Raw genomic sequence first — 15,357 nt, forward strand, 5'->3', positions numbered from 1 at the left:
CATAAACATATATATTATATATAATATAGAATATATAAACATATATATTATATATAATATGGAATATATAAACAGATTATATATAATATATAATATATAAACATATATAATATATAATATATAAACATATATATAATATATAATATATAATATATAAACATATATAATATATAATATATAATATATAAACATGTATATTATATATACTATATAATATATAAACATACATATTATATATACTGTATATAAATATTAATATACATAATATATTATATAGTATATATAATATATACTATATTATATAATGTAGTATATATAATATAGTATATTATATTTATACTACATTATATAATATAGTATATATTATATATACTATGTTATATATTTTGTATATTAATATTTATATATAGTATATACTATATTATATATAGTATATACTATATATAATATATATAATATACTATATATAATATATAATATATAATATACTATATAATATACTATGTTATATATATTATATATATTATATATGATATATAGTATATTATATAATATAGTATATATTATATATAATATATATAATATTACATATATATTTATATATCATATATAATAATATTATATAATATATTTATATTTATATATAAATATATTATATATATTAACATATAAAATATATATATTAATAGCGTGTGTGTATGTGTTTCACAGTTTTGCTCTTGTCACCCAGGCTGGAGCGCAATGGCACAATCTTGGCTTACTGCAACCTCTGTGTCCCGGATTCAAGCGATTCTCCTGCCTCAGTCTCCCAAGTAGCTGGGATTACAGGCATGTGCCACCATACCCAGCTAATTTTGTATTTTTAGTAGAGATGAGGTTTCACCATGCTAGTCAGGCTGGTCTCAAACTCCTGACCTCAGGTGATCCCCCTGCCTCGGCCTCCCAAAGTGCTAGGATTACAGGCATGAGCCACCACACCCAGCCAATATTCTTTAGGCTAAGCCAGGGTTAATCCATCTTATACTCAAGTTTAATTCGTGTTGTTAAACCTAGGGAGAAACATGAGCATTAAAAGCCACATTTTCAATTTATTAATTTATAAGGAGAAAGTACTACCAAGTTAGCATTATCTCTCTCTTTCTCTCTTTTTTTACTATCTTCTCTTTCTCTGTCTCTTTCCCTCTCTCCCTCTCTTTCAATAGAAAAAGGTACTTAGGCAGTCAAACTTTAAAAATAATTATTGCTGAGTGGCCCAAGTGAAGAATGACATAATCCGAATGGCCACCATCAATAAGTTATAGCAGCCTTTATTCATACCATTTCAATTTGAGTTTTCAGATCTCCATCATTCATGACTTACAAACCAGGAGAGCAAATCTCATCCTTTAAATTTGATTGACTTTTACTAATTTCAGTTGCAAAGAAATCCTAATTCTATACCTTAGATTTCCACCCTCTTAAATCATAGCCACTCCTAGGGTTGGGGTTTGGAATAGAGAACAGTTTAGAATTTATCAAATAAGTTCTTTGATAATCCCTTATTAATTAGGATTAGTCTAACTTTGTAATAAGACTTTATCAGAGTTGTCATTTTTACCTATATTCTGGTAATAGGATGTTAAAATAGAATTCTTGGTTTCAGAGCTTTTTGGATGATACGAAGGCCAATAATGACAAAAAAAAAAAGTGCCAGGTACCACCCTCCACCTCCCTGGTCTTAGAGTGTGGTGCTAGGATACCTATGCAGAGCAAGCTGAAAGATTCTAAAATCAGTTCTGTCAACATTAGCCCCTCACCCACCTCTTAACTACATGAGAGACATTGAAGAGATCAGTGGAGAAGAATGTCATGGACAGCTTCTATGATGTCAACTCTCTCCTAGAGGATGAGGAAAGGGGTTATCCCTCATCTCAAGTCAACTGAAGAGAAGCTTGAAGCGAAACAGGTGTAGAGCTTGACATGCACCCATTGGAGTTTGAGAACATACTACCTGCATCCAATTCCAACTTGGGTGAATCTAAAAGTGGCATGGTAATGGAAGTGGCTGTCATGGGAATAGCCTGCCCTCCTATTTTGATATTCTCCATGTACCAGATGTGGATTCCAAAAAAGGGAGCCAAACTGGGTCATATTAAGAGTGAGCCCAAGAAGCTTGCCTGCATGCTGAAGTGACCCCAATAGAGGAGGACATGGTCAGGAACCAGTAATGAAGAGCAGATTATAAGTATACTTTAGAGGAGGCATTGCTTAAATAGATGGGACTTCAGGCTAGAGAGTCCCAGTGATGAGTCAGGGTCTCTATAAAATTCACAAAAACATTCAATGAGAGTCAGCCTTGGACATTTGCCAAAACAAGAGTAACCAGAAAATCCAAGGAACTTGTCCGAGGTTTTATCTGGTGAGGAAGACAAGAAAGTTGAGAGGGTAGTTGCCGTCAGCAATGAGAAATAATAGTAGTTATTATTTGGTTAGTCAACACATTGTTTACTATATTCAAGAAAATTTGCATACTAATTCATAAAATTACCTTCTGTTTGTTCCCTACCAAGCCTAACATGTTCAATAAACTAGTTACATTTATCTTTCCTATCATTTCCCTAACAAATATATATTAAGTATTACTATGTGTCACTTAATGCTTAAAATATATTGGTGAACGAGACAGATATTTTAATGAGAGACAATAACCAAGTAGAAAAATAACATAAAAACACCTCTTGGTAAATGTTTTAAAGCAATAAACATGGTGCTGCAATATAGTAATTAGCAAAAGACAATTTAAGCCATTGTCTAAAGAAAGTTGTGAATATCAATGTATGATTCAACTTGAATTACCTCACTGAGTTAGCCACAGTGTTTCATCACAGGAAGGGAATTATCAAACAGCTCACTCTGGGCCAAAAGATTCTGTCATCATACATATTAACATCACCTAAAAGCCCATCTTCCACCCTAGCCAGCACTGACCAACCACACTGGTGGAAACTGTTCTCTCATGTTGGGTTTTTGTTTTTTGCTGGGACTGAATCTAGGTGTGAACCTCAACTTTATGCTCTTGTTATCAATCAGACTACTCTGAGAACCACCAGCTTTGAATTACTTTGGATAATGAGAGGCTTGGCTAGGCATAGAAACTTAGAATTCTCAAATATCCCAAAAGTCTTTTGAGAATGTGAAGTCTCAGAATCTTGCTAAGAAGTAAGAGAGACTTAGTTAAGTTTCCCTTCTTCATATTCTTCATATTCTTGTTGAGGAGCCTCAAGGCCAAGGCTGTTGAGAAGACTCTGGAGACCTGATGTTATCCCCTCTGTTTCCTCTCAGGCCACTGTGCCCAGTGTCTCTCTGTGTATTCATCCTCCTTTGGGCACTGACTAGCTTCCTCTGTTTACTCATAACTTCTCGCTCATTTTTTAGCTTGTTCTCCATGGTGGTCTTGACTATCCCAAGGAACTTCTCCTACTCTGTAGGCTTCAGTTCCCACTGTCATTCAAATATGTCATTGATGATCTAATGTACCATCATTTTAATAAGACCTAGCAGGGAGAGAATAATACAGTCACACTAAATGCCTATGTAGCTTGTGTGACATCTTGATTTCAGGTGTATAATTACCACAAGGGAAATGTGCACCTTAGAATAAAAGCAGCAGAATGATTCCTAATTTGGGCAGCAGCTGATTAGGGCCGCTCATCTTCTACACCAACCAGATCAAAAGATGCTGGCCAGCCTGGGGCTGCCAGCATCAACACTCACCCCTGGTCCAGTTAGATCTCATTGTATTCTGAGGCTGAATAGTACTAAACACAGTGGCCTGGGCTGGAAACTCCATCAGGACTGTGGCTCAGCAGCTCCCCCTAAAAGATTGTGAGAACAGGTAAGAATCGATTTGCCAAATGTCATTAAGAAATAAGGATGGTAAGCTGGGCATGGTGGCTCACACCTGTAATCCCAGCACTTTGGGAGGCTGAGGTGGGCAGATCACCTGAGGTCAGAACTTCGAGACCAGCCTGGCTAACAGGGCAAGACCCTGTCTCTACTAAAAATACAAAAATTAGCCAGGCATGGTGACACATGCCTGTAATCCCAGCTGCTCGGGAGGCTGAGGCAGGAGACTCGCTTGAACCCAAAAGGTGGAGGTTGCAGTGAGCCAACATAATGCTGCTACACTCCAGACTGGGTGACAGAGTGAGATTCTGTCTCCAAAAAATTAATTAAAAAAAGAAATAAGGATGGTCAACCCCCATTATCCTACACTTTACTATTTTTTTCGACCTTTACAACCTTATGATCTAGAACTAGGTATTTTGCAATACGATAACCTTTTGCAATATGATGCTGATTCCAGACTATGAGATTATGATCAGACTATTGCTGGGGAAATCACGCCTACATTTGGTGAGCTCTTGTCCCTTAGGTCATTTGTTTAGCTTACTGTCTTCAAAGCCTGAGTTAGTATGAAAAAAAAAATGCCTGAATAATCCACACCAGCTTGATTTAAGTTTCTGGGGAATATTTAACTCTCTTTGAATTGTGAAGTCGAGTAACACTGATGTTATTTTCCTAGCATGGCCTTGGCCTAGACCTGAGGGTGTCAAAGTGGGAAAGCTTTAAGAAGAGCGTTTCCCGGCTGCCATTTGATGAGCAATTCTCATTTTCCTTTAGAAAATTCATTCCTCACACTGCCAAGAGGCTGCTGGCAGATGTAGTTTATATTAAACAGATGGTTGGTCTGCAATTAAATGCTTATCCGTGGCTGGGCCCAGTGCATTCTGAATCCTGTGAGAGGACATGCCAGTAGCTGATGAGGGTGGCCCACTTCCAGGATGTGGGTCAGAGAAGAGAAAATGTTATGTGTGCTTTCACATGAGATCATCAGAGAGGTGAACAGAATCTGACCTATAGATTGTTAACAAACCCATTGGAAAGGAGGGCTGAATTACTCAAACACTGGTGGATTGAGAAATGGGGAAGTTCTTTGCACAGGTTACCAGGAAAGATAAACACCCACGGTGTAAATTCAAGTTCATACACAGAACGCACACTTTGAAATGCAGTAATACCATGTCTACACACACATACTAATAGGACAGAACAAATTTTTAAAAGTAAATTTAGAAGAGCAGGGGTGTGGGTTTCTTTCCACTTATATGCAACAGACAGCTCGTATGAACAACTAAATATTTTCTTTTTTGAGATGAAAGTTTAGGAACATTTAGAAACAGCTTCTGATTTAGAGCAATCCACATGTAGCACAGACTTACCTTTTGTTTCTATGTTAGCTAAGCCACTGTGAAGAACAGAGACCCTCTCAGTTTACATTTATAAGAAGACATGAGAAAAATCTAGGGCATGTGACTTAGCTCCAGTCCCCTGATAAATTATAGCATAATGGCTATTCCTTCCCCAGCATCTAGAAATTAGGGTGCAAGTCTGCAGGTAGAATATATAAATATTGAATGTAAAAGCAGCTACGTTTGCACTTAAGAGTCCTGAAATTGACATATGGCCAATTAAATATGTTCCCACATGTCTAAAATGAGAAATCAGAGATGGAAGCAGATATCACATCTATTCAAAGTGATACGATTAGACTTCAGAGACCCATCTACAAGTTGACTTTCAACTGGGCCAAATGAGCCTCTGTTTCCCTCTAATGGCCAGCAGGACAACTGTGAGCAGGCCTTCATGGGCTTGCCTCCACGAGGTTGATACCCTGGCTAGCGATTGCCTGCCTCCTGCCTGTCCATTGATCTGTAGACAGCAGCCTGTGTGACCTGGAGCAGCCCTTTTCCTGGAAAACGTGCTTCATTGCCTATCCTTCATAGCATCTCTTTCTCAATAAGTTGGACTATATTAAGCTGCCACTAAAACGTTTGCATCTAAGGGAAAGCAGAATTGATTTGGAACTAAATTTTCTTATCAGTGATATTTGTTCTAACCCTTTCCCTCAGTAGAGTGAACAAAGGCCTTGGAGACAAAAAGTCAGTGAAGTTTGGAATAGTATCTGTTTGGAAGGGACAGGCAACACAGAGGCTGATAGCCCCAGCTATTAGACAAGGTGCTTGACCAGTGAAAACCAAAGAGGGGAGGATCTCCAAGCTAACTGCAGCTTGTTACTCTCTTGTTCACCTTTCTCTCCTGTTTACACCAAATCAAAATGTCAAATTGAAGTCATGAACTACATTGTCTGTCTGTTTCTTAAATCTTCCTCGGGAAAAGGAACCAAGTAATTTGGTTGGTTAGAAAAGACTGAAAACATACACTTGTGCTCTTCCTCATGTTCATGCTAAAGTGGAATTCATAGAGACTGCTTCCCAGTGAGGCTATGAACAAATGGGGGCTGTGTTGCTGAGTAGAGCATATGTTTCTCAGTCCAGGATTCTGGAATGGTGCTAAAAAAGGAGCTAGGAGGTAAGCAATACAAGGTGGTCGAAATGCTGTGAGAAGAGCCACGCCCTGGAAATATCCCTGGAACAGAAGGACCCTAATATTGCCCAAAGTCCAGGGACTCTAAATGCAAAGCAAACTTGCCAAAGTACAGTGCCCTTTGAGGACTTCAACTGCAAAGGTAAACTGAGCTTTGGCAGGTCAGTCACATTTAGGGCAGACTATTTATGTGCAGCTATTTCTGTAATTGGAGCAGATCAAACATGGGTATTCTAGCTCAATTCCCCTCTTGTCAGGCATACATAACCATCACATGTATTTATTTATTTTGCATGATGTGTGTGTGTGTGTGCGCACGCGCACGCACGTGCCTGTGTTGGTGGGGATACATGTATGGACAGAGAAGCCAATCTGATTTTTCTTGATAGCATTTCAGCACATGTTCTTCAGGGTCCACTCATTAATTCCTAAACTCTTTGGACTAGCATTTGGATCATTCCATAAGAATTTTCTCTGGAGACACATTAAAATAGATATGTCCAGGTCCCACCTGAAGGTTCAGAGTCAGTAGAGTTAGGGCTCATATGGGGAATCTGTATTTTCAAGATCTCCCCAGGTTACACTGATGCTAGATTTGGAAAACATTGATTATACAACAAAGAATCTGACAAGTGAAAAATACACAGAAGTTATTTGGAAATATTTATTTTACTGTTTCCCCAAAACTGTGATTGTTGAAGTCTAATCTTTTTGGCCAAACTTATCTAAATAGAGACTTTATCTCATAAATATAGCTGTGTGCAGTAAAAAACTGATATTACGTAACCAGTAGGGTCATATTTTAATATTTAGATGATCAGAAATTTCTTATTTCAGAGCTTTTCTCTTGGTTATGATATTCTTCTCCAGGCCTGTGTTTCTAAAGTGGCTTAGATATTTATTGTAAGCCATTGTAAAGATTCTTGACCAACTGTATGCTACAACTGATGATGATTTTACATAAGCAGAGACAATGCTAAATAGATGAAGCTCTATCCAGCACTTACTCTACCAACTGGTGTTTTATTTTTACTAAGCATCTACTTATTACTTATAAGTTCTTTCTATTTGTCTCTCCTCCCAATGGCCTTTCAAAGTAGTTTAAATATCTTGGAATGTTTTTAAAAATCCATCTAGAGAATTGCTTTCAAGGCAAGCTGGATATTAAAAAATGTTTTTAAAGCCATCACACCCATTCCATAGACATTTGTGTATACAATATCTTAATTATAGAACCAATCATTATCACGGAAGTCTTCAGAGAACCATGAAAATATGTAAAATGAATTTCTAGACAGTAAGACTCTGTCAAAACAAATTGCACAGAAAATAAATTCATGGGAAAGCAGATGGTGGCAAATAGCGAGTTCAGGCAATGTAGCAGCCTGTAGTTATGCAAACATTTTAGAATGAATTGTGATCTCTCTCAGAGATATTTTGCCAAATAATTCATAACTGAGTAAGGCACCTGCTTAGTCCCTCTCTTGCTTCATATCTAGATAGTTTCCAGTCATTATTTTTTCTCCTCAATCTATCATTCTTCAAGTAGGTCTCTGCATTGGAGTATGTGTGTGTGAGAGACAGAGAGAAAGTAATGAGGAAAGAAAAGCCTTAGATTTCACATTAGGAAGCCCAAAAGAGAAAAATATTATTTGTAATATGAAAGCCAGGTAGCATGGTCCACAGTATTACAGTTAATTTGGAAATTTTTCTTAATATTATTTAATATTGTTTCTCTTGGTTACATATAATACTAATTTTTGGTAAACTCCAACATCCAAATACTGAAGGTTTTAAAAATTTATTATTATTTAAAGCCATTGATCAGCCCTTATGCTGAAAATAGTTCATGAGCCAAATATTAGAAACAAAATGAGGTGATGTTGTTGGTCATTATACTGGTACTGATCACAAAGAAAGAAAAAGATCACCCAATTGCTAATAACTGTTGTCTTTGAAAGACACACGGCTCTAGCACAAAAGTAGGAGGGAGCAGAGTTGTGAGGTTGGGAGGAGGAGATGAGTGCAATAAGGAAGAAAACTGAAAAGAGAGAAAAACAAAGGTGGTCCTTAGAAAACCAAAGTGGTAAAGAATAGAAAAGAGTCAGCTGACCACAGATCCTTTGACAATGATGGGATGAGAAGTGCAGGACGTTGGGAAAGTTCTACACTGAAAGGCAAGCCAGCACTTGGGAGCAACTTCATGCTGTGTCAAAAATATGGTTTGAATTAGGAATGGGATTGAGAAAGGCAATACCTAAAAGTGGGATTTATGGTGGTGCAGGGGAGGTAAAATTTCTCCTCTATCCCCTTAGGACCTCCAGCTGGGCCTAAGAATTAAACTGACATTAGACAGATTAACAGGAGAAAAGCATACAAATTGTATTTAGGAATTTTTACATGTACATAGGAGCCTTTACGAAAGAAATGAAAACCCAAAGACAGCAGTTAGGGTTGAACGATTATATGCTAGGTTAGATGAAGAGTAGTAAATGGTGAAAATATGAAATAACAAAGGAGTTTGGGGAGAGAAGTTAATTGTGGAAAAGGGACTAAAAACATAAAGGTTAGTTTGGTTTGTTTCTACAGATTCCTCTTGATCTTGATTCCCCATCTCTGGTGATAAGAATGTCTTTCTTCCTCCTGGCACAGGGAGGGAACTTTTCACATGGGGCTTTTAGTTCCTGCTTTCAGGAAAAATAAGGAAGGTTAGAGTGACCTTGAATCTCCTGTTTTCAAGAGTCTTTAACTCAAAGTAATCAATATTTTGAGTTAGCAAATATCAACAATCAATATGCCAAAGTGGTATATTTCTGGGTGGCATATTTTGATCTCTTATAATAGATGTATAATTCAATGAAAGGTCTTATTTCTGTATTAAATTTTAATACAGTACAATAACTAAAATGAGATAATTAAATATATTAGTATAGTCATTGTTTAAAACAATGCAATTGATAGAATGTAGCTTTACAAAAATGGCAGAGACCTTAATGTTTTCTGGGAGTTAGAAAATTCTCCTGCTACTTTGACAGCCATGCCTCTGATATGTGGACCCATGAAATCCATGGAATTTTTCTGGAAAATACTCTTAGATGATACTATATGTGCCATAGATATAGTCCCTGAGTTTTCTGGGGACTATACTAATATATTTAACTTGTTTTGAGTTATTGTACCGCATTAAAATGTAATACAGAAGTAACGCCATTCATTGAATTATCAGGCATTCTTGAAGGACTAAATTGGAAGCTAATCTCCTGAGCCAATGAGATCTCAGATTATGTGAGGACAGCTCACCGGGATAGGCTGATGTTTTAGGAAGGTTATCTGTTAGTCATTCAGTTGTTGGGGGTTTGAGTCTAAATTTTAGAATTTGGCAAACTCTCTACCTCAAAAATATGTAAGTTTTCTTTTCATTTTTTCTTATCTCTCCCTCCTCCTCCTCCTCCTCCTCCTTCTTCAATCATCTATCATCTGTTACTTAAACTAGGGGAGAGTTGCTGTTTTTCACAAAAGTTACTTCAATAGGATTACTATATGTACAAGCAGATACTGGTTCCAGTTTACTATGTCTCCTGGTTGTTAATGTCTTGAAGTTATTGATGAATCTTTTTTCCCCAATCACCACCACACAACCAAGACAATGAGTTGATAGCCAGAGCTCTGATGGAAAAGTGGCATGTAAATCTTTAAGGGTAGAGCAGTTATTTCTGCAGAATTGGAATGCTGTTACAGAAAAGAACACAATTACTCTCCTAGCTGTCTCAAGCAAAAAATCAGTGGTGAAAAAAAACTATATGTTGACTTTGTGTGGGAGAAAATACAAAAATTAGATGCTGTCATTTGCAATGTCAATTGGCTTCACAAAGGTCATGGAGGTGGCTGGGCACAGTGGCTCATGACTGCAATCCCAGCACTTTGGTAGGCCAAGGCAGGTGGATTGCTTGAGGCCAAGAGTTCGAGACTAAACTGGGCAACATGGTGAAACCCTCTCTCTACTAAAATTACAAAAATTAGCCATGCATGGTTGCACATGCCTGTAATCCAAGCTACTCAGGAGGCTGAGGCAGGATAATTGCTTGAACCCAGGAGATGGTGTTTGCAGTGAGCCGAGATTGTGCCATTCCACTCCAGCCTGCCTGACAGAGCAAGACTCTGTATCAAAAAAAGAAAAAAAAAAGGTAATGGAGGCAAGGAATGAAGATTATCAGCGAATAAAGTTAAAACAAAATATATCTACATCTTAAGACATTTTCTCATTATCTCCTTGGATGGCAACCTAAGACTATTACCCTGGTTCCAGTTGCTGAGTAGACATGTCTTCTTAGGTAGTTTGAGTGACAGATGCCATGGTTTCTGTGGTGTGCACACTGCTGCGTGCTTAATACATATCGTGTGGACAACCTCAAGGATCTCCTTGAAAAGCCTTTTAAAATGGATCAAATAGCATACATAATACTGTTATGGGATCTTTGGGGTGTCGCTTTTCTGGCTGGAAACCTGTGGCTGGTGGTACCTTTGCCCAAGTTTTCCTTGGGCCCACTGGGTTTGTTCCACCCACTCGGCCTGGCAGCCTGTGTTCAGCTCACACTACTGGCCTGGATCCCACGCCTCCAAGGGAGACTGCAAGTCAGGTGTGGAGCAGTGGGTGGGGGGCTGGGGTGTGTGAATGAGTGTGGGGTCTGGCCACCACACAGTCAGACACGCCAGCTGCTGCCTCAGGGAAGGCAACTCCAGGTGCTGGCATGGTAGCTGGCTCTCTGTGAGGCTGCAGCTGGACTAAGCACACCACAAGCAGCTTCCACAGCTGGCACCAGGGAATGTGATGGGCCCTGGAAGCTTGGGACACCAGGAACCACAGGATCCTAAAGAGGGAGTCATAACCCTGGCTTGGGGAGCTCCCAGGTCTGGGATCCCCAAAGGGCCGCAGCTCTTCTCTCCTTCTCTTCACCCACAACGTGGTGAGCAAGCGGCATGTCTCAACCCTGTTTGTGTTACAGATCTTTTAGCCTCACCATTTGGTGGGTCCTGAGTTCTTGTCTTGTGATCAGGAAGAATGAGGTGCACAGACAAGTGAAGGGTGAGCCAGATGAAGAGGAGCTTTATTGAGCCATAGAAAAGCTCAGTCTTCCATAGGGGGCAGCTCCTTTCCACCACTAAGGTGTCCCAGTGAGTGTTCAACTCCTATCAGAGAGGGTAGCTCCTCTCTGCAGCTGGTCATCCCATCTTCTGTGCAGCACTCAGCAGAGAGGCCCTAGAGTGGATGCCTCCTCTCTGCAGCTGGTCCTCCCAACGTCATCTCAGCTCTGGCTGAGCCTGGATTTTATGGGCTTTTGTGGGCCTAAGAGGGGAGGAAGTGCATGCTGATTGGTCCATGGGTGGCCATGAGCAGGCCCAGAAAAGGCACCACAAGTTCCCACTCCAGTATGCATGACTGGCAGCCCAGCCTCCAGCCTTCTGACCCTCCCTGACCTGAAGCCAGGGTCTCACTGGGAACCCGCCCACTTCTGCCCAGGAACCTGTCTGCCTTCTGCTGCCCTTCATGGCCCCCAAGCTGTAGGTGCAAAGGGGTGCCTGCAGGCCAGTGCCAAGCTGCCCTCAGGCCCCCTTGGCTTCCCTCCCATGCTCCTCAGTGCCCAAAGTCTGGAGGGGGCCAAGGCGGCAGGAGGCTGACATGTCAGCACTGCCTTGAGCATGTGCACACCCAGCCAGGCTGTGACAGTGCCCAGGCTCAGCCTTGAATTTGCTCTGAGATCAGAGCAGTTGCTGACAGTGGGGAGAAGCCAGGCAGTGGGAGCAGGCACTTCCAAGCCTGCAAGGGCAGGGGGTGCCTTCCCAATCCCCTAAGAGTGCAGAGATGCCTGAATCTGCAGCCATGGTTTAGGTGCTGCAGCTGTGCAGTGGTGGTGGGGAGAGGGCGGCTGCCTACCCTGGGGAGCAGGAGGTCCCTGGGTCTGCAGCAGTGGTTTGGGTGGCTATAGCTGCACTCAGAAGGGTGGGGCTCCTGCCTACTCCTGGCCCAGAGAGCACAGGGATGCCCGGGTCTGCAGCCATGGCTTGGGTAGCTGGAGTGGCACCTGGGGAACTGCCACCCCAACTTAGAAGGGGCAGGGCATGTAGCCCAGCTGTGCCTCTCTGTTGCAGCCAGCGCCTCCCTGTTGCAGCCAGCACAATGGCAGCAGCCACTCCAGATGACCCCCATTGACATCAATACAGAATCGTAACTGTTCACGTGATATACACTAGGTATGGAAAAGGGGGATGCAGAGAAATTCATGAAGTATTCCAAATGTACACAAATTATTGGTTTGCCACCATATTATTTTGGTCAAGTCCCATGTATTAATAAAACAACAACAACAACAATAACAATAATATTGTAGATAAAATGAATTGAGCAGTCATGAGGTGCCAGGCAGAATGCTAACTGCTTTACATTTAATCCTTACAACAACCACAGAGGCAGGTACTTATTATTATGTGAATTTTACAAATAGGGAAATTGAGGCTTGGAGAGAACTTAGTAATGGGGTCCCTCAATAATAAGGGATTCAGCAAGTTGAACCCAGCACTGGTGGACTCCCAGGATCAGGGACTTAGCCATCGGACTCTACAGCATTTAGGCAACAGTATGTACTGGACAGTTTGCCAGGGTGTTTAAAATAGGTTTTAAAATGAAACGTATCATAAAAGAGCACAACATATGCCAGGCAATCAAAAATAGCTCCTCTGACCTCTCTTCCTTTATAAGAATTTCTTCCCCAATCAATGAAAGTAAGAATTTGCACTGATTATGAAGAAGCATTCCAGGGGAAGAATTTCAGTACATTCCACATCAAACAGTTTCAGTGATCTCATTCCTTGCATTGTAACTATAACTCCCCTTCATTTCTGACAATGGGTCTGTATAGTTCAGATGTTCACGTGTTTCCTCGTCTGAGTTGCTGCCACTCATACTTGTGACCCCCAACAAATTGTAAAACTACGAATGTGATGAAGATCAATGGTTCAATTTCTTTTAAGTGGGAGAACCTTGATTTTCTCATGAAAGTGTATGTACTGATAGTAATACAAATAGAATATCTCCTAGACTAAGATAAACACTTAGGAGACGAGATTATAGTCTATTTTTTTTATATTTACCATCTGTTTATTTAATGGGAATTATTAATATTTCCTCATTTAATAAGAAATATGGAACTAATTCAAGTGAATTGCTCATGTTATGAATGAAGTCTCAGGACTTTAGTCATGGGGTATTGCTTACCATGTTCATTAACTATAACAGAATTCCTATAAGTGTATGAGGCTAGGAATTTTTCTTACAGGATCAGCTGGCATTACTTCTGCTATATCTTCTGAAGACTCAGCAGAGTCATAAAGTAATGAGCTCTTCGAGAAGAAGAAAAGTGTTTACTTGGTCTCTATATCCTTGAATGCATGAATTCATATGCAATTGAATGGAAAACTAAATGATGAGTGAATAAAAGAGCAGGAAGCAATGATTCTTCTCTAACTACTGCTAATAAGGAGTCACCTGGCATTTCTTCCCCTGTGGATATTAACTATCTAAATTCTGATTTAGTAGGTCTGGGCTGCAGAACTGTATATTTGAAATCTCCCTAAGTGTTCTGAATTATAGGCAGGCAGAAAACAACTGCATTAATATAACCTAGAAATAAAAAGGCTACTACTGGTAGTTCAAAATAAAATACTATTAATTTGTTCATCTATTTTATAATTATGTAAATGTATAATTTATACTTATAATTCATATACATGCATATAGTATATATTTTATTTGCATTTCAACCTTATTCTAAAAGGAACATAAAATAATTAACAGAATGTTACATATAATACCAGATTTAAAAAGTAACTTAGATTAAAAAGCAAAAGAAATACACAGATAAAATGAGTATCAGTCAGGACTAAGATTGAAAGATCATGCTGGCTTGGAGGAGTGGAATATGATATAAATCAGACAAACCATGGATCAGAGTTATTGTTTGTGTATACTTTGAGTTTTCAGCACTGCCTTTTGCAGCTAGGCAGGGTAAGGCGAGCTCAGAGTGGATTTTCCTTTGTTTACAGTTTGTTACTGCTTTTCTTTTCCCTCACCTGTGTTCTTTGAGCCAGCAACACCTCTATAAAGGAGAAAATATTTTTATTGTGCTTCTTTCCAGAAAGTTCTCCCTTGCCCAGCTTAGTCATCTCATTAATATCATTGCTTAAAAAAAAGTAAACTCTACAGCAGCCATTTAAGAATAAAGCTGAGAATGATTAAAGATATTTCTGGTGATACAAAATGGTTTTAACTGTCCGGAGATGTTAATCAGAAAAGGAACAATAATCCCCAAAGAAGATGCATTCACCTGGGCACCCTGAGGCTCCTGAAACTGAAGCTATTCTTACAGCTCAAAGAATGGGGTGTTGTGTGAATGAATGAGAGTAGAGAGGCCTGGGGAGGCTTAGGGAGAAGCAGAGAGCAGAGAATGCAAAGTCTTTTCAAATCTGAATATCCAAACTGAAGGAATCAAATTGTGGGTCACTGGTTCAGCTTTTGTGCACGACCTTGAACAGACCAACCCGGATTCAGGATGAAATGGGACACTTGTGGGTCTCTCCATGCCAGATTTTCTTTCACTGTTCCCCCTCAGCTGCCCTGGAGGCACCAGACAGCTGCCATTTCCAAACACACCCCTGATCCACTGCTTACTTTGACAGCGGGATGTGGAAAGTGAGAAATCTCTCTGGGCTCCTATTCACTTTAAACTGGTCAAACCAGTAAATAGAAGGTGAATTTGCTACCCCCATCCCTCCCTGTGATTGAGCGGTTTAACAGAAAACAAATCCTACTGACTCACAAATATGCAAAGCATGAGGCAGACCAGCAGCTTAGCCCAATTTTACAGGACAGCCAATAGA

This window comes from Pongo abelii, chromosome 16 (genome assembly GCF_028885655.2).
Source record: "Pongo abelii isolate AG06213 chromosome 16, NHGRI_mPonAbe1-v2.0_pri, whole genome shotgun sequence".
In the NCBI taxonomy this organism is placed as follows: Eukaryota; Metazoa; Chordata; class Mammalia; order Primates; family Hominidae; genus Pongo; species Pongo abelii.